The 27,514-nt window shown below is 39.6% G+C and overlaps 1 protein-coding gene across 17 annotated transcripts in view; it reads left to right on the top strand.

Moving 5' to 3' along the window:
- The window catches only part of PLCB4 (phospholipase C beta 4), a 388,953-nt gene that overhangs the window by 183,015 nt on the left and 178,424 nt on the right, over positions 1 to 27,514 (top strand). The window contains exon 1 of one of the 17 annotated variants that reach the window (XM_070587876.1): positions 4,112 to 4,161. The exons of the other annotated variants lie outside the window; for them this stretch is intronic. The gene's annotated coding sequence lies outside the window, so the exon portion shown is untranslated. Of the gene's footprint in view, positions 1 to 4,111; positions 4,162 to 27,514 lie in introns of those variants that run through there. 17 annotated transcript variants of the gene reach the window in all.

Here is a 27,514-nt window from a genome sequence, read left to right as displayed (position 1 = left end):
GTTAATCTTAGGTGAATGGAAGTCTTCCCTGTGGATGTGGAAGACATATTCAAGGACACACATTTAATGTAAACAGACTGGTGGTGCACTTCTGTACCCACAAATAGGTGACAAAGCAGAAACTTCATTAATGCAAAGTGACATGGAGCTGTAACCTTACATCTTAGGATAGAAATGAATCTGGATTCTGTCCTTGACTCGGGGTAGCAGAAGGTTGCAGTTTCATCTTTGCCGAGTTGTTTTCCTTTCACTAATGACTTATTTGGCATAAACTAGCCTTATCTAGGTGAATTTCACCTGTGCCAACTCTTATACACGTCTTGAAAGACCGGATGTGGTGTGGTTATGGAAAGGAAGTGTGTGTGGAGTTACGTCTTCTGTGGTCAAGTGGATGAGTGGAGTGGGGTGGCTGGGGAAGGGAATGGTTTTAATGGGAGATAGGCATCCAGGAGCTGGTACCATGTGAGGAGAACCACTAGATTGTTTTTGAAAGTGGAAGATCAGAGACATTTGCACAGATTATAATAAGAGTGTGATAAGGCAAGATAGGAGGATCAAACAGTCATGTGGGTGAGTGAGTGCACGGAGAGAGGAGTTTATAAAAATCATAGCTCCCGCCTCCTGGATGCCTTCTGTGGGCCAGCCCCCTGTCTCCACTGGGGTAGGATGGCAGTCACCTGCATAGGGAGGAGTGATGGGAGGAGACCAGGCAGGGTTTCTTTTTACTTGGAATGTAGGGATAACAAGGTTGATGGAGATGGGAAGGAAGAAAGGAGATTGAAGTAAATAGTCTTAATTATTGCAGGAATTTGAAGAGTTGAAACTGACATTCCATGAAGTGAAGTCTCTTGTTAAATGACTTGCAGAAAGTTGCAGCATTAGTCACAGGTAGCCCCAGGAAGCTGCCCACCACTGTTGCGTGTGGATGTGAACTATTTTATTCCTCTAAAAGCCTGACATGTGGAACAGAGCCTAGATGTTTTCTAGAACTTCTGGACTGACAGGTCAATGTGTTCTCTGATGAAAAGTGAAACTCTGTGTCCTTTGCTTTGGAATTTGCCAGCTTCCTCTCGAGCCAGTTTAAGCAAGAAAAAGGAGAATTTATTGAAAGGATACAGGACTGTTTCTAGGAATCTCAGGGTAAGAAGGGAAGGATCTGAAAAGATGAAGTAAAAAGCGTTCAGGAATCCAGATGGCAATTGATTTTCAGGTGCTCTCTTATCTCTGCTCCTTCAGTGCTGTTTTCCACAGTCCCTGTTTCTTTCAACATGAGGTACAACGACTGCCCTAGATGTTTACATCCTTTAATTCAAGCAACTCGTGATGGGTATCCCTGAAGTCTGATCCCAAACACTCAAGAGAGGAAGAAGCTGATTGACTCAGCTTTGAACACATGTCCATCCTTGGTCCAGTCGGTTCTGGCCAGGGGCAAGGTCTCAGCACAAATATGGGTGCCATTGATACCCTGTGGATAGGGGTCTGATAATAATTCTCAAAGAAAGGACTTACGGGCTCTCCAATATTGACCACTATCACTGATACCTTAGCAGGTGTGAGACAGAGGACATAGTCTTTCACCATCACTGTGTTTTCTTTTCCACCAAGAATAATGTCTAGTTCCTTGCTATTGAAAGTGTGGTCCATGGAGCTGCAGCATTAGCATCACCTGGGAGCTTGTGAGAAATGCAGAATCTCCGTCCCTACTTCGGACCTATTGAATCAGTGTCTGGCAGTTCATAAGATCCCCTGATAATTGTAGGACATTAATATTTGAGAAATGCTGATTGATGGAGGAACCAGCCACAGATTAGAGCTGTTGCGAAAACAAAAGCTGTTTTCCTTTGGCAAGTAAATTGGTTTGGCTGAGCTTCAGCTGAGACCTTCCCCTGCCCTCACTGTGCTCCCTTTTGATGGAGTTTCGGTGCTAAATTCAGGGTGAAGGACAAGGATGGAGGGAGATGCCTGTGCTTGAGAGAAAACCAGTCTCTGTGTCTGATGCGGGGAGCATATGGCGCTGAGGGGTGATGGGTGGGATGAAGAAAGAAAAGAGAAAAGCAATAAAGGTGTTAAAATCATTGCCAAAATGGAAGTATCAGCAAACTTGCTTTTAATTAGTCATTATCTTGAGGTTAATAAATGTCACCTATGTATTAAATCACTGTCCTACCTCTGTTTTTATGTCCAGCTGTGCAAGTTTTTAAAGTCTTTAGAAAGGCATCTTCTTATAAAGCTTAAGCTCTTTGTGAGCTGAACCGACAACTTTTGATTATGGGCAAATTACTAGGTCGCTTGCTTAGAATACAGACACCCTCAAGAAACTCCCTGGGTAGAACATCCTTGGCAGCAATTCAGAAATCCACGCCATTAGTGTTTTGGACTTTGACGCCTAAAAAGTTAAATTTCAGACACTCTACTTTGCAGGAATTCCTGTCTTCCTGCACTTTTTCTTGTTTACTCCTTAAAGAGGCCTGGTAACTAATGGAGGTCACTCTCACCTGGTATTACTAGTCAATCAATCTCATTTGCAAGGAAACTGTTACTTAGGAACTTGACTGGAAAATCCATAAAAATTAATTTTTTTATAAAAATCCTTACTTTGTAACTGCCAGAAGTGACCAAATGGAAATAACAAGAATTTTTAATTCTCTGAACAAGCAGGAGGCCCCACCTCAGTGGACCTTCTGACACAAATGCAGAACTTTGATGAGTGCTGGTTTTCTTGGAAGAGAAACATGTGGCTCCCCTGGACCAGGTTGGAATTGCTGAAGCTGGCTGCTCTAATACCTTTGGCATTTTAGGTGACCAAATTTCTATATTCATTAAAACAAAGTATCATTTTGTTTGGAAGTTCAACATCCTTTTAGTGGATAGAAATATGGAGCTGTTTGGAAATCGTTGACATACTGTTTCTCATCTTTGGCTGCACAGTGGAATCCCAGGGGAGCTTTGATGACTACTCCTGCCTGAGCTGCATCTCCAGAGATTCCCATGTAGTTGTGTGCACGCAGCCTGCGCCTGGGGATTTTTCAGCCCCCTTCTCCCGTGTGGGTTTCTAATGTGTAGCCAAGGTTGAGAGCTATCATCCTATTGACCTGTTTATCAAACAGTCCCATAGGGTGAGTGCTTGTAGAGATGCTTATCAAAATACAGATTCCCAGGTACCAGCCCAAGAAAATCAAATTCAGTAGTTTTAGGTCAACTCAGAGGATCTGAATCCTTAAGCAAACCCAAGCCCCACTGTTAATTCCAATAGAGCATGCCCTTGGGCCACACTTAGAAACAATTTCTTGGCGATTATTTCTGTAAAGAGAATTACTGGTAGGACTAAAATGTGTTCAGTGTTGCATAGTTATGGATCCAGAAATAAGTGATTTAGGCTTATTTGGAAAAGATGAAAAAACAGTAATGTGGTGGAGGGGCAAGCATCCTGGGGTAGGGATAAAGGAATGGGGCTCTGTTCCTCACTTTGTTTCTCTAATCAGCTCTGTGGCTCCAGGTAAGACACCCAATCTCTCTGGTACCTGAGCTCTTCACCTCTCAAATGAGGACCTTGGGAAAGATTAGTGTCAGGTCTTCTGAAGCTCCAATACTTGATGATTCTCTGATGCTGGAGATTTTCTGTTGGCATCCATTCTTACATAACTTTGCAGCAGGACTGTGGATAGATGCGCTAAACAGTGGGTCAACAAGCATGGTCCCTGGGCTCTGCATCATCTGGGCACTTGTTAGAAATGCGCGTTCTTGAGCCCTGCCGTAGTCTTACTGAAGCTGCATCTTTGGAAGTGGGGCCACTGTTCTAAAAATAATATGTGGAAAAAAGGAAGTTAAGAAGTGTTCCTTTTACCTATGGTGAAGGAAATTGCCGCTACAAGTATAAACGTTTAACACTATTTTAAAACATGTTGGTATTGGCAAGCGATTCAAACTGAAGGGAAATCTGTAAAAACTTCTGAAATCTAGAGCCTTGCAGCAGGAAGTGTGGTCTCCTGACCATCAGCAACAACACCACCTGAGACCTTGTGCGAATTGCGGCAACTTTGGCCCCACCCCAGATGTGCTGAATCAGAATCTGCGTTTTTGCTTAACAAGCTCTCCTGGTAAATCATTTGCAGGTTGAAGTCTGAGAAGACCTGCTCTGGATAAAGATGTGAAGACCATAATGTGAGCTTTCCCTTAGTTTTGTCATATTAATTGCATACCTTTCAGTAATCCGTTCCACCCACACATCTGTTGTCAAATCCAGAAGAAAATTTTTTTCCCTTAAATTTGCTCTTACTTCAATTTAATAGTTGGTAGCTGTTGTTTTCATTATATTTTATCTGAGGCTTTTAAGCCTTTCCCCCTCATTCTTCCTTAAAGAAAATTACTTAAGACTTTCACTTTTATCTTCCTTTTTTTCCTCTTTTGAAGCTGCCACCTTAGTCTGGGTCCGTATATTACTTGAGAATAGTTTTTTTAAGCTATTTTTCTGGTATCTGGCCCATTTCTCTAAAATGGAGGGTGGGCAGAATATTGTTGGATTGTTTTGTTTTGATTTGTTGTTATGTATGTATGTCTGTATTAGTCTCAGTAAAATGATAAATCAGAAGATAAACATTAAAATGTAAAAATTATAAATTAGAAGATTAACATTAAATTGCAGCATTTGCTTTTAAAAGGGAAAAATTCATTAAGGATCCATTAATTCCAGCAGTAGAACTTTCGACATTAATGATAAAGAACTAGCCCTGTGAGTGATCACCTTGGGGTAGACAGAGGCGACTTGAGATTTCACAATCAGAACAGGGTGAATTTAGTATAGAGTAGATGGAAATGGAGCACAGCACAGTGTGCATATTCTCATGTAGCACCTTTAAAACTAATCCTCAATCATTTTATCCTTTAAGCACTCTATCACAATTTCTAGGTTCTAAGACAGTTTCAGTCTTCTCAAAAAATATGTACATTCTGAAAAAGTTTTACTGACCCCAAAACATGAGATGAAAACTACAACATTAAAATGCCTAAATGTTTCATTGAATATCTCCCAAATAAGTCATTTCATCAACTATTTTATCAGCATTGACATTATATCAACTTGTAACTTAAGTCCTCCTCATGTACTTCTATATGAACTGTGTTTGCTGTGGGTGCCATTCAGTATGTTAGGGATTATGTGGGGTGGTGCATCTGAAAAATAAGAATTGCTAGAGCTACAAAGATCTTAAAACCCTGACCTTCCATGATTAATTTACTTCCTTTCTTCTCTTCTGTATCTACTTATTCTATTTAGAAGTGGAATTGGTCAAGTTTTGCTTTTTTATTTGTAAAAATAAGAATATGCCATAAAAAGGCAATCTTCAGTCATTTTTTGAGGCATTGCTTCTCTCTAGAAAAGTGGTTCTTGACATTTTGGGGGATTACAACTCATTTGAGAATCCCATCAAAGCTAAAGGAACTCTGCTGTAGACACATGAAAATATACACAAAAATATACATTTGGGACTAAAGCTTAATGTTTCAGTAAAGGCTCTTTTGATGACCTAAATAAAATAAAGCCAAGAAATATAATTAACTAATATGTTGACTGCAGGAGTTTTAAGCAAGAGATGGATAACTTTGGTTCACTTGAAAAGGTGCTTCAGGCACAGTTGGTCCTAGGGTCTCTATCAGTCTGATCACACTCTGTTTCTCTGTCTCTCTGGCATGCCTTCTACTATGTTTGGATAGTTCTATGGCTTCACATGTTCGTCCTTGATAGCTCTACGCCAATATCCCATAGTATCATACCCAGCAGAAGAAAGACAGACTCTACTTCCCAGGTGTCTCAAATTCAGTCTCAGAATTGAGCTTGTTAATCCCAATTGGTCAGATCCAGTATTCTGTCCATTCCTGAACCAAGAGCCCTCCCTCCCCAGCTGTGAGAGGTCATAGCCCAGGTCACAGCCTTCTCTTCTGGAGTCGGTATCACTGGACCCTCAGGACCTGAGACCAGCAGAGGGGAGGATTTCAAGATGAACGTCAGGACACTCTTATCAATAGAAGGGGGAAATGTGTTAAGGAGCAAAGACAGCTGAAATCCACTGCCGTGAGGAACCCTGCTTTAGAGGCAAAGAAACCATCTAATTGGCTCCGGCCAACCTTCTTTACCTCTGTAAAGCCCCAAATACATGCCCATCATATTCATTCCCTTAATAAAAATGTACTGTGCACCTTCTGTGCGAGGCATTTGCGACCACGCATCCACGATCCTTATCCTCCTCGATGCCGTTCCTTTGAACCTTTCATCACGTACCTTGCCCAAAATGCTGTGCTTACTTTAGCATTTGAGCAAGGTGGGTGAGCATATTGAATTTGCTCAACTCTCTTCCCTAGAGGTGTCACGATGCAGGTAGTTCAGTCCCTAGACACCACAAAATTAGACTTATTCCTGATACTTCAGGCTATGTTTGCCAAGCCTCATGGGAAGTTTCTCTTTAAACAAGTCTGCAGCACTTACTTTAGGCTTAACTAATGTGGTTAGTTGTTCACAGAGGAGGAAAGATACATTTAAAATCTACAAGTAGTGAACAACAGAAAATCTGAGAAAAGCATTGCTAACAGTTGTCCGTAGGTAACAGGTTTTATGTTCTGTCTTCATTTGTCAGTGATGGGAATGACCTGGGCTGTAGCCTCGTACAGTTAGGGATGGGATGGCCAGAATACCTGGATCTGACCAACCGGGATTAGTAAGTTCAGTTCTGAGACTTTATTTGAGGTACCTGGATAGACTCTTGTGCTAGATTTCGTCCTATGGGATTTCAACCTGGAGCTGTCACCTAGAAGAGTAATTTGGTAAACAAACATGTGTCATCATTCCAGCACAGTAAGCAAGGACTGAGTGGTACTAAAAAATCTGGAAAACAGAGGTAGCTTTACTTTGGCCATAGATTGCTGAATTTAAATGGAATTTTTCTGGAACTTCCAAATAATCCTGTCTGAGGGACCATGACATGGGGCCATTTAATAAATAAACTGGTTTTTATATCAACAGAGATCAAGGTAGGAAAAAGAAACTACTCTGGGTGTTTCTTAGCAGAAAACATTTAATACAGAGGATTAGGTGCTTACAGAATAGCCTGAAAGGCTGGAGAATGAGGAATAGTATGGCCACCACTGGCCTTTTGAATTCAAGGACATGCCACTGTTGCTTTTGCTGCTGCAACTCCTTCTAGAACCTCTATCTTTCAAACCTTCCTTGCCAGGAGCAGTAGCAGCAGGAAGATGCCCATTGTCCTTCATATAGTTAAGTGCTTTTAATTCGTTCCAATTCTAATTGGAACCCAGCTGGACAAGAGTCTTGGAATTTTAGCGTTTAGCTTTCTGGCCTCCCAAACTGAGGAAGGGTGGAATAGAGGTGTCCAGAGACCATCCACAGTATGTACTGTAGGTTGAAAAAAATGGGTTGTCTTGTTCCTCAAAAAATTAAAAACAGAACTACCGTATGATTCAGCAATCCTACTTCTGGGTATATATCCAAGGAAAATTAAGTCAATATCTCAAAGAGGTATCTGCACTCCTATGTTCCTTGCAGCATTATTCACAATAGCCAAGACATGGAAACAACCTAATTGTGCATTGATGGATAAATGGACAAAGAAAACATGGTGTATGTACATGTATGTGTACACACACACACACACACACACACATATGGTGGAATATTATTCAGCCTTACAAAAAGAAGGAAATTCTGCCATTTGTAACATCATGAATGAACCTAGAGGACATTATGCTGAGTGAAATAAGCCAGACACAGAAAGACAAATACTGCATGATCCACTTATATGTGGAATCTAAAAAGTTGAGAATATTGGTTGCCAGGGGCTGGGGTGGGTAGGGGAAATGGGGAGATGTTGGTCAAAGGATACAAACTTTGAGTTACGTAGGATGAATAAGTTCTGGAGATCTAATGGACAGCATGGTGGTTGGGGTTAATGATACTGATTGTATACTTGAAATTTGCTTAGAGTAGCTCTTAAGTATTCTCACTACACAAAAACCAAATGGAAACTATGTGAGGCAGTAGATATGTTAATTAGCTTGGTTGTGGTATTCATTTCACAGTATATACATATATCAAAACATCATGTTGTACTCCTTAAATATGCATACAATTTATATTTGTCAATTCTACCTCAATAAAGCTGGGAAAAATGGGTTCTCCTGGAATTTTATTAATGAAGTCCCTTTTTGTTCAGGAGAGACCACCTGTCTACTACAGTTTAAAATAGTGTTAACATTAAGCCTCAGTAAAGAGTGGATTCTATGTTTTCTTTTTTTTCTTTTTGGTAAGGAAGATTTACCCTGAGCAAACATCCACTGCAAATCCTCCTCTCCCTCTTTTTTTTCCACTTGAGGAAGTTTAGTCCTGAGCTAACATCTGTGGCAGACTTCCTCTATTTTGTATATGGGATACCTCCACAACATGGCTGATGAGTGGAGTAGGTCCGCGCCTAAGACCCAAAACCACGAACCTGGGCCGCTGAAGTGGAGCATGCGAAACTTTAACCACTTGGCTGTGGGGCCAGCCCCCATTTTCTTTTTTAAAATTTGTGTTTAAATTTACAGGTAGCAAAATTTATCTTTTTGGTATAAGTTGTATGAGTTTTGACAGATGCATTGAGTTGTGTAACTACTAATTAGGATACAGAACAATTCCATCACTCCAAAACATTCTCTTCTGCTGCCTGTTTGTAGTCAAGCCCTTTCTCCATCCTTAAGCCCTGGCCACCACTGATCTGTTCCCCATCATTAATAGCTTTGCCTTTTCCAGAGTGGCACATAGGTGGAATCATAAAGTGTATATTGAATCTGATATTAGCATGTGCATTTGAATTTCATCCATGTTGCTGCTTATATAGATAATCTACTTCTTTTTATTGCTAAGTAGTGTTCCATTGTATGTATATGCCATTCATGACTTTCATTTTGAGAGTATCACATACTTCCTTTTATTCAAAATCTCTGTATTTTTTTTAAATAGCATGGATATATTATGAACCCCACTTTGCCTCTTGAAGATGAAAAGGAAATGAAGAAAGTAAATGTCTTCCCTTTCCTCCATGACTTCAAACTAAGTGTTTTTCATTGACAAGTAAATTGTCTAGTCTAATTATGATTCCTGAGTAAGGGCAGGATAATTTGATCAATCTCAAGAAATAGAACTTTTTCCATTCTAATATTGAGACCAGGTACCTAGAACATAGCAAGTGCCTATTCCCATACTACCTCAGTAAGTTTTCCAAAAGATGAAATACTTTTAAAATGAATTATTTGTTGACTGGTGCCAGATTAGAACCTAAAGGCCAATGAAAGCTGCCTAAATTTTCATTGGAATAAATGGAATCATTGTTGGCTCTATTCACAGACAGCCTTTCTTTAGAGAAATTTCAGCCTATTTTGATGATTCATTGTAGAAATTGGTTTGTCAGTTACAGTAGGAGAAGGCACTACCAGCCAACAGCTAAGAAAAAGAGAGAAGGTTCTGTCATTTAGTTTCAGGTTCCTAGAGGTATATGGGGCAGAGTGTAACTAACCAGCTTTGGAGTCCTCCAGTTTGAGGGTTTATCCCCCATCTCTCTTCTGAAGGGTTCTGTGATCATTCATTATCTCAAGTTTCTTGGTTGTCCATCTTCTATCATATTTGAAAAGCAGAACCCTGACAGCACTGTACTTTTCTTAGGCTCAGCTGAGCAATCAGGGGTGAAGAAACCAAAAAGTTTGCTTATGCTTCCTGTACCCCAGACATCCTATGTGTTACACTCATTGTCTCGCAGCCTTATCAGATGGGTAGGATTATTATCAACGTTTAGTTAAGAGAGCTGAGGTTGAAAGAAGGTGAGTACCTTTCTAAGATTCATGTAGCTCCTCATGAAGAACTTGAACCCACGGCTGCCTGGTAACAAAGTCTATGCTTTTTTAACCATTAAGTTTTAGCTTTTCCTTTGCAGTTAAGCTGTATTGTATACGTCTACTTATGTGCATCTATAATTAAGCTGATACCTGTTTATCCAGATTACTTACCTCTGTAAATCATTTCTGAACAATGCGAGATATGAGTGAATAATACATCCTACATACAATGTTTGTGGATCAGGGAGATAACTAATTAGAAATATTGAGCTTCCTCAAGAAGAGTTGGCCAAATGCAAATAGAATGGAATTTTTTACAGCCTTGTGCCTAGCTTCAGGAGTCAGATTTAACGTCCAGGCTAACTATATTAGTTGGGGCTTTTAGAGTGTATGCTTATGGGATTTTAGTGGGACATGTTTTGACCTGATGTAAAAAACCTTCTTAATAACAGAACTTCAATGTGATGGGGTTCTGTTACATCATTTGAAAATAATTTGATGAAACTAAATTAGATCAGAGCCTTGTACCTAAAACATTACAGGTGCTTTAGTAGACATAAAAAAATGTTCTGCTAGTGAGGATACTGATTGGCAATCAGGGATTCAAGATAGAGCATTACTAAATGGGTTACACGCTGCCATGGTTATCACCATAAAGTGCTCCCGAAGAGCTGCATCGTCTCCAACATAAGAATACCAAGGCCTGCCCCTCCACATCAAGTGGAAGCTTGGATGACATTGTTTTAGCACTTTCTAAGAACAATCCATTGTAGCAAGTCATATACCTGCTAGGTTCTTCTGTGCAAAGCTAATAAGCGACAGGGGAGGCCATTAATCAGATTGTTTTGGAGTGTGTTCCACTCCCGAGGGTGAGTAGGTGTGACACATTTCACAGTGAGCATACCCTTAAAATAAAAAGATGGTCTTGGCTGATATCAGGCAAGGTCAGCTTGCTCTCTGGTCTAATGAAAAGGCCTTCACAGTCTGCTCGCGGGTAGCAGTTAACTTGACTGACTTTGTGAGCTGCTGGTTGCAGGAATTATTTTTCTCATTTCATTTTGCCTCTGTTGGTGCCTAGCACATGTCTGATAGACAGCAGGTAATTTTTGTATTTTTTTGTGTGTGTGCAAAAGGCTTTAACGTTACATGGGAGGAAATCTACCCGAGTAATTCAGAGGAAGCTGAAAGCTCTTCAGGAAGATGGAAATCTGTGATTGGTTTGGATCCTCAGTTAGTGTCTATTTATTAAAGAACATGGTGTTGAATATTTGACATAGGTCAGGTCCCTTGCAGGAGGAATAATGACATATCTGCTTTTTGCAAAGTGTACAGTCAAGGGTGAAAAACCTACACATGGAGCATAGAATGGTTCTACTACCATTTTTATTATTCCTCAGTAAGATTTATTGAGCAATAATTAGCTGTCAGACTAAGCCATTTCCATATTAACTCATTTTATCCTCAAAGCAGCCCTACTGAAGTGGGCGCCATGATTATCTCGATTTTACAAATGAGGAAACTGAGGCACAGATAGGTTGAGTAACTTGCTGAAGATCACACAACTATAAAAGTTGTGGCTGGGATTTGAATCCAGGCAGTCTGACTGTAGAGCCTATACTTATATGTACTGGAGTCTCCTGGTCAAATGGCAGAAGCAGGGGCTCTCAAATGAGTCCCCGTACCCCCACCGAAGGTTGTGGGTTAGAGAAGGCTTCTCAGAGTCAGTGATATCTGTTAAAATTAGCCAGTGAAGAAGGAGGAAGAGAAGGGTGTAAGAGTATTCTGTTCAGATGGTACCTCGTATACAAAATGGGTCATTGTAGATGCAGGGTGGGTGTGTTTGTGTTTTCAGGGTGGATGATAAAAGTACGATGTGAGAGTCAGAATATGTATGTCTTTGTTAAGCTGTATTACTAAATGGATTTTTATCTTGTGGGTGGTGGTGAGGCATTGGAGAGTTTTAATCAGGGAACATGATAAAGCTTGCGTTTTTAGAAAAGCTATTTGGGCTTCTGTGTAGAGAGTAGAGGGCAGACTGCGGGCAGGAAGATTAACTAGGAGGCTTTGCAGCAGCCCGGGAAAAAAGGGTGCTGGAGACTCAGCTCAGGGCGGGGGTGAGGAAGGGGCAGATTCGAGGAAGATCGGGTGTAGAATCAACAGGACTTCAGAAGGGAAGTGATTGGCTGGAGGGGAGAGAGATTTAGAATATTTTAAAGAAAAAAATGTGAATTTCATGGTTCCTGCTCCAGGCCAGCATTTTATTGTTCTCACAGCTCATTTCCCGATAGAAAGGGAAGGGCAAGTTAAATGGTAGAGGAATGGATGTACATAGTTTCTTCTGGATTTCTGGTCCATTTGACTTTCCTTTAGAATGCAATAGTTTTTTGAGTTCATGCTGCTTGTGGCAGATTCTTTCAGGAAACTTTTCATGCATGCAGCCTCTTAAGAATAGCAATGCTAATCCCTCCAATTTGCCACCAGAGAGAGAAGGAAATGGAAAAGCAAGTTGAAAGGAACCACATTAGTCTTCTTTAGCATAATGGGTGTCATACTCCTTAGGTGTTCAGACTGAACATAACTTTTACCCCCAAATAATCAGATTCTTACCCTGTTCTATTTTTATGCATGTAAACACATGTTCAAAATTGTGTTTATATATATATATATATATATATATATATATATATATATATATGTATGTATATATACCTTCATGAGTATTGGGCACAGCAAAGTTATTTCCATCAATTTTGGGTAATGCATTTTTATAATGGAAAATTCTGTCTTTAAACGTACCATAGTGTTAAAGAGAAAAATTTCGCTATGTATTTTTCTTCTCCGCTTTGTTTCTGGAATACCTGGGCAACAGAAGCTGTATTTCTTTTGAGGGTTTCTCTCCTGGCTGATAGATTTTATCCCATAGTTCAAGACAGCAAATAAATTTATCATATAAATGTCCCTCCTCATTTGAAGGTCATGCTTTTTTTTATGTAATCCAGATTTTCAAATGGTAAAATTCCTGCCTTACATAAAATTTTTAAAATCTGTGCTAATTATTTGGTCCTTTTCCTCTTTCCCCTTTTTAGCTTTGTAATATTCATTCATTCAAGTGATAAAAGATACAGCGATGCTTAAGATGCTTGAAAAAATTTTTCCAGTTGGGAAATCTTTGAATGAAATGGAGTTTTACCACACAGTGGGAAATGCTGGTGTTGGCAACTACACAAACAGTGACTTATGATATTCCTTATGAAACAGCATTTTTATCGGGCAGGGGGGTGCGGTTGGGAACAGGGGGCAGAGATCAAATAGCTATCTGTTTCTGGAGTGTTTACATTGTCCAGGTAAGGTGCCAGCTTCTCTACATGCATTATCTCATGGGACCTTCCCAAGGGATGAGCAAAGAGATGATAATTTCTTCCAGCTGAGGAAAGTGAGGCTGAGAAATTTATCTAGGCGTACTTGTCCAGTAGTGTACAACGAAAGGATGGGGATGAACTTGGACCTTGATGTTCTGATTTCAAAGTTTATGCTTTTAACCAATACGGTGTAATTTAGGGTGCATGTGGGGCTGTTTCAGGAAAGAGCACAGTAGGGAGGTAGGGAAGAGGAAGGAGGAAAGGAAAGGTATTGCACAGGTAGGCTAGCTACTATAACAAAGAGGACCACAAATGCATAATGGCTCAAATATGGTGCAAGTTTATTTTTTGCTTATCTAACAATACTGGGTGGGTGAAGTGGTTGGTGGGGCTGCCACGTGTTCTCAGTTTTTCAGAGATCAACGCTGATTGAGAGCTCTGTCATCTTTAACATGTAGCTTCCGGGTTCCCCATGGGCATGATGTCCTCCTAGGAGTGGCAAATTGTATAGAGGAATGAATGTGTGTGGGAGGATTTTATGGGCCATGCCTAGATCTGACACACAACACTGCCATCTCATTTCATAGGCCAGGAGTGTCACATAGCTCTACCTAATTGCGAGGGAGGCAGGTACATGTGGCCAGGTATGGGCCCTGAAAGAGGAGGAATGCATGAATTTCACTGATTTGTCAGGAACCAATAGATCATGAGTCCCTATTAGAATCAAGTCTCCATGTAAATATTTATATTTTTTATTCTCCTGTGCTTTGGTGAGAGAGGGATCGTTTGTCTCATTTTATAAGGCAAAGAATTGAGATCCAGGGAGTTGCCCAAGGTCATGTGGCTGTTAAATGGCAGAGCTGAAACTACAGGCCCTGTTTCCTTCCTAGGCCCTGCTCTTTCTTCCCGCCTCTAGCTCACTGCCACAGTCCAGTCCTGTGATAAGAAGCAATCCCAGAAAGTAAGACGGAAATCCCAGGAATTCTCTGCTACTCAAACTATGGTCCATGGACCAGCAGCATCGAGTTCACCAGGGAGCTTGTTAGAAATGTGCAATTTCAGTCCCCACCCTAGACCTGCTAATGGACCGGTCATTTTAACAGCCTCCCCAGGTGATCTGGATGCAAGGTAAAGCCTGAGAAGCCCTCAGCTGGGCTCCTGTGAGCTAACTTCTCAACCTGCTCCTGTGGTGTGACCATCATCTTTCTGCCATGCGTGAGAAGAAGTGGATTCACTCTGTGTGAGCCACAGGATGTAGGCAGTTGAGTAAAATTTCAGCCATTATGCAGAGTAAACATATTTAACCTAGAAAGGACTACCTAGCAACATAATATTGAATGGCCACTCAGCCCAGTTTTTGAAAAGCATGAGCTGTTTCCATAGATAAGCCAAACACGCCTAAGCAAAACAGAAGAAAAGAGAACTTTACTGTTTTGGTTTGTGGATGACAATTAGATTTTCTAAAAAGAGCAGCTTTGTTTCTTTTCCTGAGAACATAAGAGGACTGCCTCCCTAGCCTCAGCCGTGCTGTTTCCTTGCTGCAGTTTATAGTTAGGGCAAAATCAGATTAAAGATGCACACTATCAAGCCATCTGACCTCTGATTCCGAATTTCCCACAGTGGTCCAATTACTAGTGTGTCAACTGTTAACCTTGCACTGTAGTTACAAAGGGGCAACTGCTGGTTAGATGCTTAGTTGATGAGTGTCAGGGAGGGTCTTTCTCGTGGTGAGACCAGATCCCTCGTGAGCCAGGATAATCATTTCCTTCAGAGCACTGTTCACTGCAGAGGAGGAGGCAAGGGCAATAATTACCTTAGGGCCCCAGATACCATGACCGATGACCGTGGACAGCCTTCCTGTCCAGGAGGAATGGAGCCTAAAGTCCACAGCTCAAGGGACGCATACACAAGGCACTGCTGTTTGGAAACAATAAAATAAAACTGTTTTCCAAAGTTTTGCTCTCTTGATAGTCTTACTCCCTGTATGTGATTTTCCTTAAACAAATTGGGAACAGTATAGCCGTTCTAGTACGTGACCGCACGCAGCCACCACAACATGCCTGTTGCCTGAGACGGCAACTTTATGCTATTTTTATTCAATTAAATCTTACAAGCCACTCACAGCAAATGTTTCCATCTTGCTTTCTTAGAGATTTGGACACTAAGAACTTGCTTAAGGTCAGAGCAAGAAGAATTCCAGTTGTTTCAAGTCTCCCAGTTACAGCTCTATTTATCAACTCGTGGTGGGTGGAAGGGGTGGCTTGGAAACGTAAGACTTTAAAACATGTCAGTGACTTTCTCCTATAACCTTCAATGCTTGTAAACCAAGGGAGGTGTTTGCCATTCTCATATTAGTGTATTTCATTATAGTCAAATTGAAAAAGAGTTGGTATTGATGTTCCATTGGCAAGATTTCCGGGCAGGATTTGATGATAAGAACGTTTTGCATGAGGGTATACATTGCTTATGCAGGATATCCAGAAACTGAATTATTCCATCCAAGTTTTCAAGTAGTTGTACTCAAGAGAAGCACAGAAAATATCTTTATTTATGAAGTTCCAAAATTGTATTTTAGGACAAGTTAGGGCAAAGATGTTTGTTTATTAATTCATCCATGGTTATTCCAACAGGTTCTCTCATAACAATTATAGCTGCCTTTCATGACATGCTTTACTCATTGCTGGGGACTGTGCTCAGCCCCCTGCATGCACTTATGTAATATCACCCTAACGAGGACTTATCAAGTAGATATCATTACCTTTAGCATACAGCTTGAGGGAGCTGCATAGGATCTCACAGCTAACAAATATGAGAGTTGGGGTTCCACTGTCATCTGATGTAGTAGTCATCACTGTGGGTATCCAATGACAGCTCACGTGCAAAATGAACATCATCCATTTGGACCGCGACTACGGTGGGTTGTCTCACTCATGCAATGCCTGTTCATTCACTCATTCATTTCTTTTCATTTGTTTAACAAATGTGTGTTGAGAACTTACCGTGCACCAGGAGGACACAAAAATGAGAAAGATTCACAGGTCCTGCCCTCATGTAGTTCCCCATCTAGTATTTCATTAAAAGTTTTATTATATTTTCTTTCTTGGTGTTTGCATAAGTAACATGGATGTTGTATGCTGGATGGGCCTCAATTGCTCAAGATGGCTAATAACTGTATCAAACTGTGGGTGCCAAAATTTGGGTATGGCATTTGGCTAGTGAATGGGAAAATCTCTAAGGACAGATTCCGAAGTAAGCCTAAAATTAAATAATTCGTTTACTAATTTATTCCTTTACCTGTATGATTCATCTGTATTCCTTTATCTGGAAGTATTGCTTGCTTCCTGTGACTAAGGTATTGTGTGGGGTATACAAAGATGAATTCAGTTTCCCATGCATCTAAAATTTCTTTCAGGCATTTCTTTAAGCTCAGGACATGAGCTTGAAATAATTATAGTGCTAGATGGAAAGGTTCATTGCCTGGGAGGGGTACATACATAGTGCTGTGGGATTCCAGGGAAGAAAGAATTAAAGAAAACTTTGAGGGGGAAATGATATTTGAGCCAGACTTCAAAGGATAGACAGGATTGTAAGATGGGGAGATAGGTGGGTAGGGGGCTTCATTTTAGACAGAGAGAAATAGGGAAGAAAGACAGAAAGAGTGACTAGCAAGAAATTCGACTGAAGTTTGAGATATAAGAGATACTCCAGAGGTGTCAACAGTTGACTTACTAAGCAGCTTGCAAGAGCTCATTATCACGTTGTTAGTCTCCTATGGAGATTGGAGTATTTGTAAAAATCCAAATAAGATATGATTTAAAAAATTTAGAAAGTACATAAATTTATAAAAAGAAAAAACTTGGCCAGAAACCTTCACCCAAATGAAACCATTGGCTAGCATTTGAATGTTTTCCTTCAAGTCTTCTGCATTTTGTTTCTGTGCATCTTTTTGAATAGTTGAAATCATGTCTTACATTCTACCTTTTCATTTCAAATAATACCAGCATTTTACCCATGTTATGAAAAGCTCTTTGAAACCGCCACATTTAATAGCCTTGTACAGTTCCATCCTGTGGCTTTGTCACAGTTGTCTTTACTCCACTCTATTGTTGGAGGCTTAGAGTGTGCCATGTTTTCCACTACAAACAACACTGGCTGTTGGCCAGCCAGCCCCTTTTGTATTTTGAAGATGGTAAAGCCAAGACACTCACAGTAAGCTGACATGGGGACTGACTTGTTTGGTTGCTAGGAGCCAAGAGACTTGTGTACACAAAAATCAGCCCTCTGACTAGAAGAGGGGGCTGTGGAGTTTCTGGGACCAAAGATTAATTAGCTATTTAGGTCACGTCCCCTGAGAAATTCGATCTGAGTGGCCACTGACCTTCTGGCCCCCAGGAAGGAGATTCATAGACTTGCAGACTCAAAGCTGTTTGCTAACTCCTCCCATTTCCTGGGGGAGTTTGGATTGTTAGTAAGGGACCAAAACATTGGCTCTTTACGTTGGATTTCCAAGTTGGGAAGAGGAGGCAGGAAGACCTATCAAAGGGCAAGGAAGTTCTGCTCGCCTCTTTGACCTGAAAGATGGAATGGGTAGGGAAGGTGGGGAGGGCAGGGAGGAAGGTGGGAGTCTCTGTCCTAATGTCAGTGGGTTTCTCATCCCCTGTTGCTTGGAGTTAGCAATCAGAAAAGCATTCTCTTTAGGAAGAAAAACGACAAGAAAGCTCATGCCTGCTTTGCTTCAATGTGTAATGTTGCCAGATACCCATGTTTGCCACCTACTCATTGTGTACCCTGAGCCTGGCTTGCTTTTCATTGGCTCTTCTTATCTTTGGCCCCATCTTTCCTTTAGGAATGTTCACTCTAAGAGGAGAAAATTGAATCAGAGAGAGAGACACACGTCCTCACTGAGCATGCTGCAGCAAATTCAGCTATTAAATCCATCGTAAATCGCAGCAGACTGTGGTGTATCAGAAATGCGGTTCCGTGTGCTGAATGTGTGTTCATAATCACAGCGCCTGGAGGCCTAGTCACATTATGGTTCAGCAAAGGCAGGAGACAGGAAGGAGACTGTTAGCTTAGGGCAAAGAAACATCTGCTCCATAAGACCGAAAAAAAAAAAAATAGTGGTACACCACATTTTACATAATAGATGCTGTTTTGAAAGTTTCTCTGGAGTTAATTTCCCATATTAAATCATGCCTCAAACTTCCTTAGGAACTTCACTTTTTAAAAGAATCATTAATTTTTTGAGAGAAAGTAGGATTTTTTAAAACTTAAGTATGCTAACTCTGAGATGAAGCTGTCTTCTTTCAAATATTGGCTCCTTCGTTTAATAGCTTTATGACTTTGGACAAATGATTTAATTGCTTGAGGCCTTAGTTCCCTATCTGCAAAACAGACACAATAATAGCACGTGCCACACAGAATATTTCTACAGATTAGATATGAGAAAACACTTTAGAATACAGTATTGGAAATAAACACTTAAAAATGTGACTGTTAATAATCCATCAATTATTATGCATGTAAAATAAAATTTTGGAACAGTGTTTTCTTTGCTATGAGCCAGGTCTGTAGGCTAGGCACATTAACACATTCAAAATAATCCATATTATACTAGGTTAAAATGATGGATTGAAAACACTTCAGACTAGGAGAGTTTCAAACCAATTCAACTGAACTGTGAAGCTAAATAGATATATGAACACGACTGAATTCTAAAATGTTTTACTCTATTTATCACATAATATTTTATTCCCCAAATTTGCTCAAAAAGTTGTAGATTCTTATATTTCAAACAATATTTATTTTGAAATACGGAGCTGAATGATTTTGCAAAATTAAATTGAGAATGAGTTAAATTTTAGTTTCCTAGGAAAGCTGTCTATGGTTAGATGGCTGATGTTTCTTCTTATTTAATTTAATTGAAAAAAAGGTGGGTATTGATGCATTAAACACACTCTAAAATTTCAGTGAATATTACATGACTACTTTATTTATCTAGATGTAAATTTACAAACAGGATCAGCCACCTGAGTTAAATAGAAAGCAAAACATCCAGAAGTGAAAAATACAGCTAAATGTTGTAAAATGGCTATTACAGTCCTGCTATAAAATGCTATTATAAAATCCAGATGTCTTCACTCAGAGCCTTTGTGATTCTCATTTATCGCAATTTTTGTCTTACTTATTCCTCTGAACAGCATAGGAGCCACAAGTAAGAACAATTTGAGAGCAAGCAAGGCCTGACATCAAAAGGGATATGGAATAAAGTGTAGACACACAACTTTGTCACATGGCATAATCATTAAGTCATTCTCTTCCTCATTCTATTTTTTGCTCCTTCATCAAAGATTCTCTAATCATCTATTAAAATATCAGTGTCTCTGCTAGGTGTAGGGTTTGGAGAAGGAGGTGGCAGAGATTCAAGGACAGTAAGAAACAGACCTTTCTTTGTCAAGTTGCTTGTAGTCAAGTGGACAGATTTGTGTTCGTAATAGTTGGTGTCATCCAGAAAAGTCATGTTACAATTTTGAGGCCTTCCTTTGAATAGTCACAGAGAGCTGCCTTTAATTTTATTATACTCCCATAGTCACACCCTGGATTGCTTTGCTAGTTTCTAATTGCTCGTTTATTTTTTTCCTGGATACCTTTTACTCTTCCCTGAATCTCCTTAATCAGCTTAAATATCATTGTTTACATAACATAATCAGAATGCCTACTTTCTCACTAGAGCCATAGAGGGAACTTTTACCCCATTCACCCTTATTTTAGCAGGTGTATCAGTTAGTTTTTGCTGTGTAACAAAGCAGCCCAGATTTTTGTGGATTTGAAAAACAATCATGTTTTATTTCTCACAATTCTGTGTGCTGGTCGGGCAGTTTCACTAGTCTGGGCTGGCTTGGCTAGGACTGGATGAACTAGGATGGCTTTACTCACATATTTGGGGCCTCAGCCAGGATGGCTGGGTTGATGAAACTTCTCTCCACGTGACCTCTCTTTCTCCAGCAGGCTTTCTCAGCCTTTTTAACATGGTAGTCTCAGAGTTCCAAAGAGAAACAAGAAAGAAAGCCTCAATGTGCAAGTGCTTTTCAGGCATCTGATTTGCATCAAAGCGAATCATGTGCCCAAACCCAGATCCAAGGTCCACGTGGAGAAATAACCTCTACATTTCAATGGAGAAGCTGCAGAGTCACGTTGCCAATGGGCATATTTCAGGGAGGGGAAGATTTTGTGGCCATTTTTGCAAATGGTCTGTGTTGCCTGGAGAAGGCGCGGTATATGTTTTAACCCCAAAGAGCCACAGCTCTGCTTCAGTCAGAGCCCATTGGCTGGAACTAGTGACAGGGCCTGCCACTGAGGATGGATGCAGAGGAGGATGCAAAGTGAAGGTGGCTGTGCAATTAGGTGTTACATTTGTCTCAAACGACAGAGTTATACCTCACTTAAGATCCACTGGGGCCTTTGAGAGTTAGTCATATTCAAAGACACCATGACTTTCCATTTTCAGCCTTCCAGTGGCTGGTCTTCTAAGAGAGAGGGATTTGAGGGAGGATGGAGGGTTGGATAAAGTGGTTGACATTTTCTGAAGCAAAATGATGACTTTCCTGCTGCCTGCTGATCAAATACAGTCTTCCAACCTCTCAAACATTGTCACATTTCCTAATCCTGGGGTCCCCTTTGCACATTTCACTTCATAAGAATCCTTATCCTTTAAGGCCCAGCTCAAAAGTTCTCTCCAGGAAGGCTGCCTGCTCTTGTCTCCCTGGGTTCGGGTCATCTCTCTCCTGATTCCTATAAAATATTATTCTACTTGTGTTGAATTATTGACCTACATCTTCTCTGCTGGATTTGAGTTCCTTGGTGTGGGGCCTGTGTCTCATTCACTACTGAGTTCTATATAGTGTCTAGTCTAGCAGGGACACAGTGAAATAATTGATAAATACTCCCTTAAGGAAGAAGGAGGGGGCTATTTTTAACCCAGCGCCCTAGCTTATTCCCTGTGTATTGTCATGTTAGTGTACTATTTAATTGTTTTCTCTCCCTGAGACACCAACACATCAGATCACTCTCTGTCATGTATGGATTCCTCTGTTAATTCCTGCATTTCAGAGAAGTCAGAAGAGGGAGGCATTCATTCATTCTACACAGTATATATTAAGCACTAACTTTGTGTCACACTTGTTTTTTGTGACAGAGACAGAGAAAACAAAATACATGAAATTGCTATTGTGGAGGGACATAGAAAACAAACATAAAAAAATATATAAAATATTAGATATCAGGTATTGATGTGTTTTAAGTAAAAAAATAGAGCAAGTGAGGAGAGAGATCCTTGTGATGTTGTGGTATGCTATTTGGTAATGAGTGGCCAGGAGGGGCTTCTCAGATATGGTTACATGTGAACAATGATCTGCAGGTAGAGAGCCATGCAGATATTTAGGGAACAGCAGTCCAAAGTGAAGGAACAGTATATGCAAAGCCATAATTCTGAGGCAGAATTGTGAATGTTCTCTGTGAGGAACGGAAAGAAAGTCCATGTGGTTGGAGTCTAGTGAGAATGGGAGGGAGTAGGAGATGGGAGGAGAGAGGTGTGGGTCTAGACAATGTAAGGTCTTATAGTGCATTGCATTGACGGGCTTATATTCTGAGGGAGATGGGGAGTCATGTAAGGGAAGGATAAAGAGTAAAAAGCATGGAGAATTACATGAGTTTGGAGAGAGAGGTGGGAGAGGGGGAAATGTATAGCTGTGTCCTATTATCTTTTTTCTCCCTCTCCTCCAACATTAAACAGGTTTCTCACATTGTTCCCTGCTGTGAAAAATCTACTTCCAAGATTGACTCTCTGCCAGCAAATCACCAATATCTATGAAAATATATACAATGATATTTGGACATGTGTAGAAATACCTTCTTCCATCAGAAATAGATAAATCAATCAAAGACAAACAGATTATATTGCTTTTGCTGGTAGTTTCCTAGATATAATCCTTTTAAAATGAGTCCCATATTATGTATTGCTTTTATTGTAATTGAGCTTCTCAAAAAGATTAGTTTTTAGGCCACGTCTAGATAGCTCTGCCTAAGTAGGTTTGGTAAAACCCAACTAGCTATATATTATAAATAAAAGTAAATAAGCAGTGATTTAACTTAAAATGGCCTTCATGTCATATGGCTGTACATGGGACAATGCAGAGGTGTGAGCATTGAGTTTCTTCATGAAAAAAAACAACCTCCATGAAGATAGTTTCTTTTTCACAAACTCATTTTCTATAAAGAAAACCAGCAAGAACAAAGAACTTTCTGTATGAGTATGGTAGGAATAATTTTTAAAAAATTTATTATAAAAGTAACATCTTGTAATAAATGTAGACAATGTGGAAATTTTTAGAGTTTTTAGAAATGTAGTTATAGTCAATTCATAATGGTATTATTTTAACCAAGCCAAACCAGCCTTGGTATAAACACAGTCATTTTTTCCAGGATAATTAGGTTATAGCTGAGTTACTGATTCCGTGTGACTAATATTGGACTGTTGGGTGCATTGTTCAGTCAAAGGAAAAATTGAATTATTTATTTTTACTTGCCTCAGTAAATAAAGCCTGATCCTTGCCCTCTTTTGCATAATGTAGTCCTCCAGGTACTAGAATTCTTTGGAAATCTAGAGGTTAGCAGAGGTTAGAATGCTCTGCAGCTGCTAATAAGGTCAATGTCAATGTCTCTTGTGAAATAGAACAATTCCTTCAATGTGTAGGGAGCTGCATTATTCCAAGAACATTCTACGTATGTCATATCTTCTACCTTTGGAGCCTCCTTCAAAGTGAGATTATAGGCATCTCCATTTTCAGATGGGGAAGTCTCTTGAAATATAATATGTGGCATTCTCTTTTGGTTTTACAGTAATTGGTTGAAGCAGGTCTTGAAATTAGTCTGTCCCGCTCTGAGAAAACTTTTGTGCACTAGACTGAGTCCATGTGTCTTATATAATTGCAAGGTATCCTGTGTGGGTGTATATGTTGATGGATATTTGAAATTAGCCTGGAGTTTAGTGTTTGGGTTTTTTTCCCCCATTACTATTTATTTCTGAGATGTAGATGCCTATAGTTAGGCTTATCAGTAATCAAGTAGTCTAAAAATATGATTAACCTACAAACACCTTTGGGCTATACCTTCACCTGTAAACCTTCACACTTTGTAAAAATTTTGCTAAAGAAATGAGTCCCTATTTAGCATGTGAGGAGATTGTGGTGGCTGCCGTGGAAGAGACTGATTCAAGTTGAGAAGTTAGCAGTTAGGAAAGACTCCCTGGTTTCTGGTTTTGCATTCTTATTATCCATTTCTGAAGGCTTAAAGCCTTTGTCTTCATTGCTTAAGAATTGTTGAGGACCAGCATTTCATTACAGGAGGCTAAGAGAGGAAATGCCAGTTCTGCAGCCAGTCACTTAAGCTTTGGAACCTAAGATACTGCTTTGCAGAGATCCTACATCTAGTTTAAAATAAAACCACAAAATGCAGTGGGAGTCAAAGTCTTTAAGACCATGCGTAGGAGGTCATCATGAGTCATAACTTAATGAGAGAGGATCCCAATCAACTAATAAAATCTGCAGAAAACTAAGAAAAGAAGACCTGAGGTCCAGTAGAAGGGAATTTTCATGAACCATCAGCATCTGCATGTAGACTTTCCATCCCCGGGGATCTGTAAGGTCATTAAACCAGGAAGTCTTCCAGGGCATCTTACTGAGCACAGGGCTGGGGGCCAAGCAATGTCTTCAGTCTCTTGCCAGATCTCTAGTCTATGAATCAAAAATTGACTCTGTTTATAGGGGATCTCGTAAGATTGTGGGTGCTCTGTAAATTTCAGGTAGTGCTTTTCATTCACCAGGGAGCGTGATAATTTTCCATGGTTGTCTTCAGTGAAGATTTTATTTTTAAAAAACCATGATAGTAATTTCACACATTGCGAATAACAGGTTTCTGCCATCAGTTTATATCAGATAAACTTTAGACCTGTGAGTTAGAAAACTTAAGTACCAGACTCAGCCAACTCAGGTACAGATAGACTAGATATTTCTCTTTTTAATCATCACACAGCTCATACATAAAGCTGTTAGGAGACAGAAGGGATTGCAAAGATAACTAATTGGCACTCAAATTAGAATTTGTCTTAAAAATATCAGTTTATTTTGTACATACTTCACAGACCTTAACCATGTTTCTGTCTGATTCTTTTGTGAAATGAAAGTGCCAATACAGAATGAACTGTTTTGATAAGCTGCCTCACAGTTTTAGAGTATACTTAATCTCTAAGAACTAGTACGTAATGATGCCATTTTCCTGAGTTTATTCTTATGAGCCACAGTATTATACCCTGCTGCTTATCTAATTTGAAAATGGTTGTAATGTTTGGAGAAAGTTAATATTGAGTCATGCCAAAACCTTAATAAACTTAGTCTTGAACTAATATTTCAGGCTCATGGGGGATTTCTGTATGCTAAGATAGATTTTAATATTACAAAAATGCAATAGTGACCTTTCCATAAAACCTTAATAAAATTACTTTGTGATATAAACTGCAGAAGAGATGGGAACTTTCTTGAACAAGAGTATACGTGATTTATCTGCATTTCATAGTTTATCGTATATCTCATTTCTTCAGGTTACTTGTGTTTTTCTTTCCCTTAAGCCAAACAACAGTAATTTCCATAATTTAAATTAGAGAACAGACACAGAATTTTCAAAGACATCTTTTCCCTTTGCACCAGTGCCACATAACTGCAGCTGAGCTGTTGTCTTGATAATTCTAATTGTCTCTATGCTGTTAAAAGAAGTTAACAGGATAGAAACTTTCACTCATGAGTTTCAGGCATTTAATATTAAAAATACCATTTGGGGTGCCATGTAGCAGCTGTTTAGCAACAAGCAGGGTACAATGGTTTATGACAAATGTTGAGTTAAGTAAAATTAAAGTCATGAATGTTTGGCAGACAAACTGTAACCTCCCAAAATTAAAATGTTGGCTGGGATCCTGAAATTGAAATTCTTCGTTTCCCAGATACTGGCATACAGATGACCAAAAATGACCAAAATCTGAAGCCCATAGCTTTGACTTCATAATATTTTGTTAGTTCTAGTTAGGGTGGAAAAAAAGTCTTAATAAGTATAGTCAGTATGAAACATAGTGTTCTAAACTGCCTTTTGTGGTCTCCTTGATGGCTTGACTCTTTCAAAAGTCTCTTTCAAGTCCACAAATCAAAGACGAGATGATGGCTGTTTAAGGAGTAGAAAGTTCTTTTTATTAGCTCCAAGACTACTTGCAAATGCAAAATTGGACAGCCATTACCCAAACAATCAACACTCTGCATCTGTTTTACCACTTAAATTTTAATCAGTGTTCTTGTTCAGAATAAACATTAAAAAGCATTTCACAGCATTACTTGAAGTGAGAGAGTGTTTAGACTTCTTTGGGTCAGAGGAATTTGGAAAGAGGCTGATAGGGCCTAGAGATGGACTAACCCAGCTTTATTTTCTGAAAAGACCTTAGAGAGGCATTTGATCCTATCTCAGCCAGTGCAACATCTCTGTATAACCTCCAAGAACAGAGGAACATCTGAATCCTTTAGTGACTGGAAGCATCTACTCTGAAATCTGAAAACTTTATCATTTTCATTGTAAAATAAATTATTTTCCTGATATTGATTTAAAATCTGCATTCCTGAGACCACTAATCTTTGGCACATAGTTTTTCCTATGAATGAACACAGAATGTCTGTCTTACTCCCTCTTCCATGTGGGTGAGTTTCAATACATGCCGTGAGTCAGAATGGGGATGGGATGGGTATTAGACGGGCAGTTCAAGGATATGGTTCTGTCACAGCTCCACCAATAGGGCTGTGGGACTCTGCCCAATTTGCCAGTTCTTGGCTTCTGTTCCCACCCAGTTACAGGAAGAGCTCAGATTGACTCTGAAATCCGTGGAATCTCTTGTACTACTTGTTTCTTGAATGGCGTGACTTCCTTCACCAGCTCTCTAGTTTGTTGATATGCTTCTTAAAATTCTGGTGTGGAAGTGTGTAGAATACTCTAAGCAATGGAGGGCTCTGAAAAAGTTTGCTAAGGTCGTTGTATCCCTGGATCAGTGTTCTCCCCAAGACTGCATTAAAGTTTAAACAACTACCTCTTCACCATTAGCTCCCTAAAGTTGGAGTTCACCAAAATTTCAGATATTTTTTATGTAAAAAAGCCAGTTTTTTGGGTCCTGTGCTTGCGTTTTTTTTTAAGCTTCCATGAAGATCTTTGTGTTGACCTTGATAATTTGACCCATTCTTTGAAACGGTCATTTTGTAGCAGTGCACGTAGCTCAGGACATATTTGAACATCTGAAATGCTAGAAGGAGCAGTGGTGGAGATGTCCACTGATAATGAGGAGCGAAGTTCTGGAGAGGAGAAAAGAATACTGATACCACAATGGAAGGAGGATCAGTAGAGAACAGAGAGAAGATGGAGTTAAATTCTAGAGAGGTTAGGAAGGATCAGGACCAAGATAAGGACATTGAGTTTGAAGACTAAAAGGTCCAGCTACTCGAAAAGGCATTTTGGACAGACTATTTGAGGTAGATTCCATATGTTAAGACATTTACAGTGAGTTGATAGTGAGGAGATGGTGGTCCTGGAAAAGCTTGTTTTTATTATTTAAAGAAAACTGGCCATGGGAGGGTGTGACATTAAAGGTAAAATATACCTTAATTATAAGCCTTCCTCTCTTTAAAACTTCAGTAGATGTTTTGTTCATAAAACCCAATTTAACTTATCATTCATGTAATGGTCATAATTGAATCCCATTTCCTTTCCTGTTTTACCTTGAGGGTTGGTTTCAATTAGGGCAGAATAAAAATAAAAATAAAAAAATATATAATGGCTTACACTTGTGATTTCATCAGAGTTAAATATAGGCAACCACATTAATTTTGTTAAAATGCCCACCACAGATATTCCAAAATAGCATTGTAGGCCAGCAATGTCATGGACCAAGTGGTTAGATCCTGATATTCTGATAAAACTAAATTTTCTCTATTGTATTGGGAATATTCTAAAAGCAAATCTAAGAATTAAAGAGCATGATCTTGTTAAAGTGAAAGTTATTTTATGAAAGCGTTAAAGAGTAAAATAAAAGAACTTGAATTCATTTTTCTTTTGGGTAATATGAACTATTTCCTGATTTTGAAGCTGAGAGTATAAGGGTCTGTATCCTTGGGTAATTTCAAAGTGGGAAATTGGGTAGTGAGAGT

This window comes from Equus przewalskii, chromosome 21 (genome assembly GCF_037783145.1).
Source record: "Equus przewalskii isolate Varuska chromosome 21, EquPr2, whole genome shotgun sequence".
NCBI lineage: Eukaryota > Metazoa > Chordata > Mammalia > Perissodactyla > Equidae > Equus > Equus przewalskii.
Note: the sequence above shows the minus strand (reverse complement) of the source record. Positions and strands in the feature narration are given on the sequence as shown.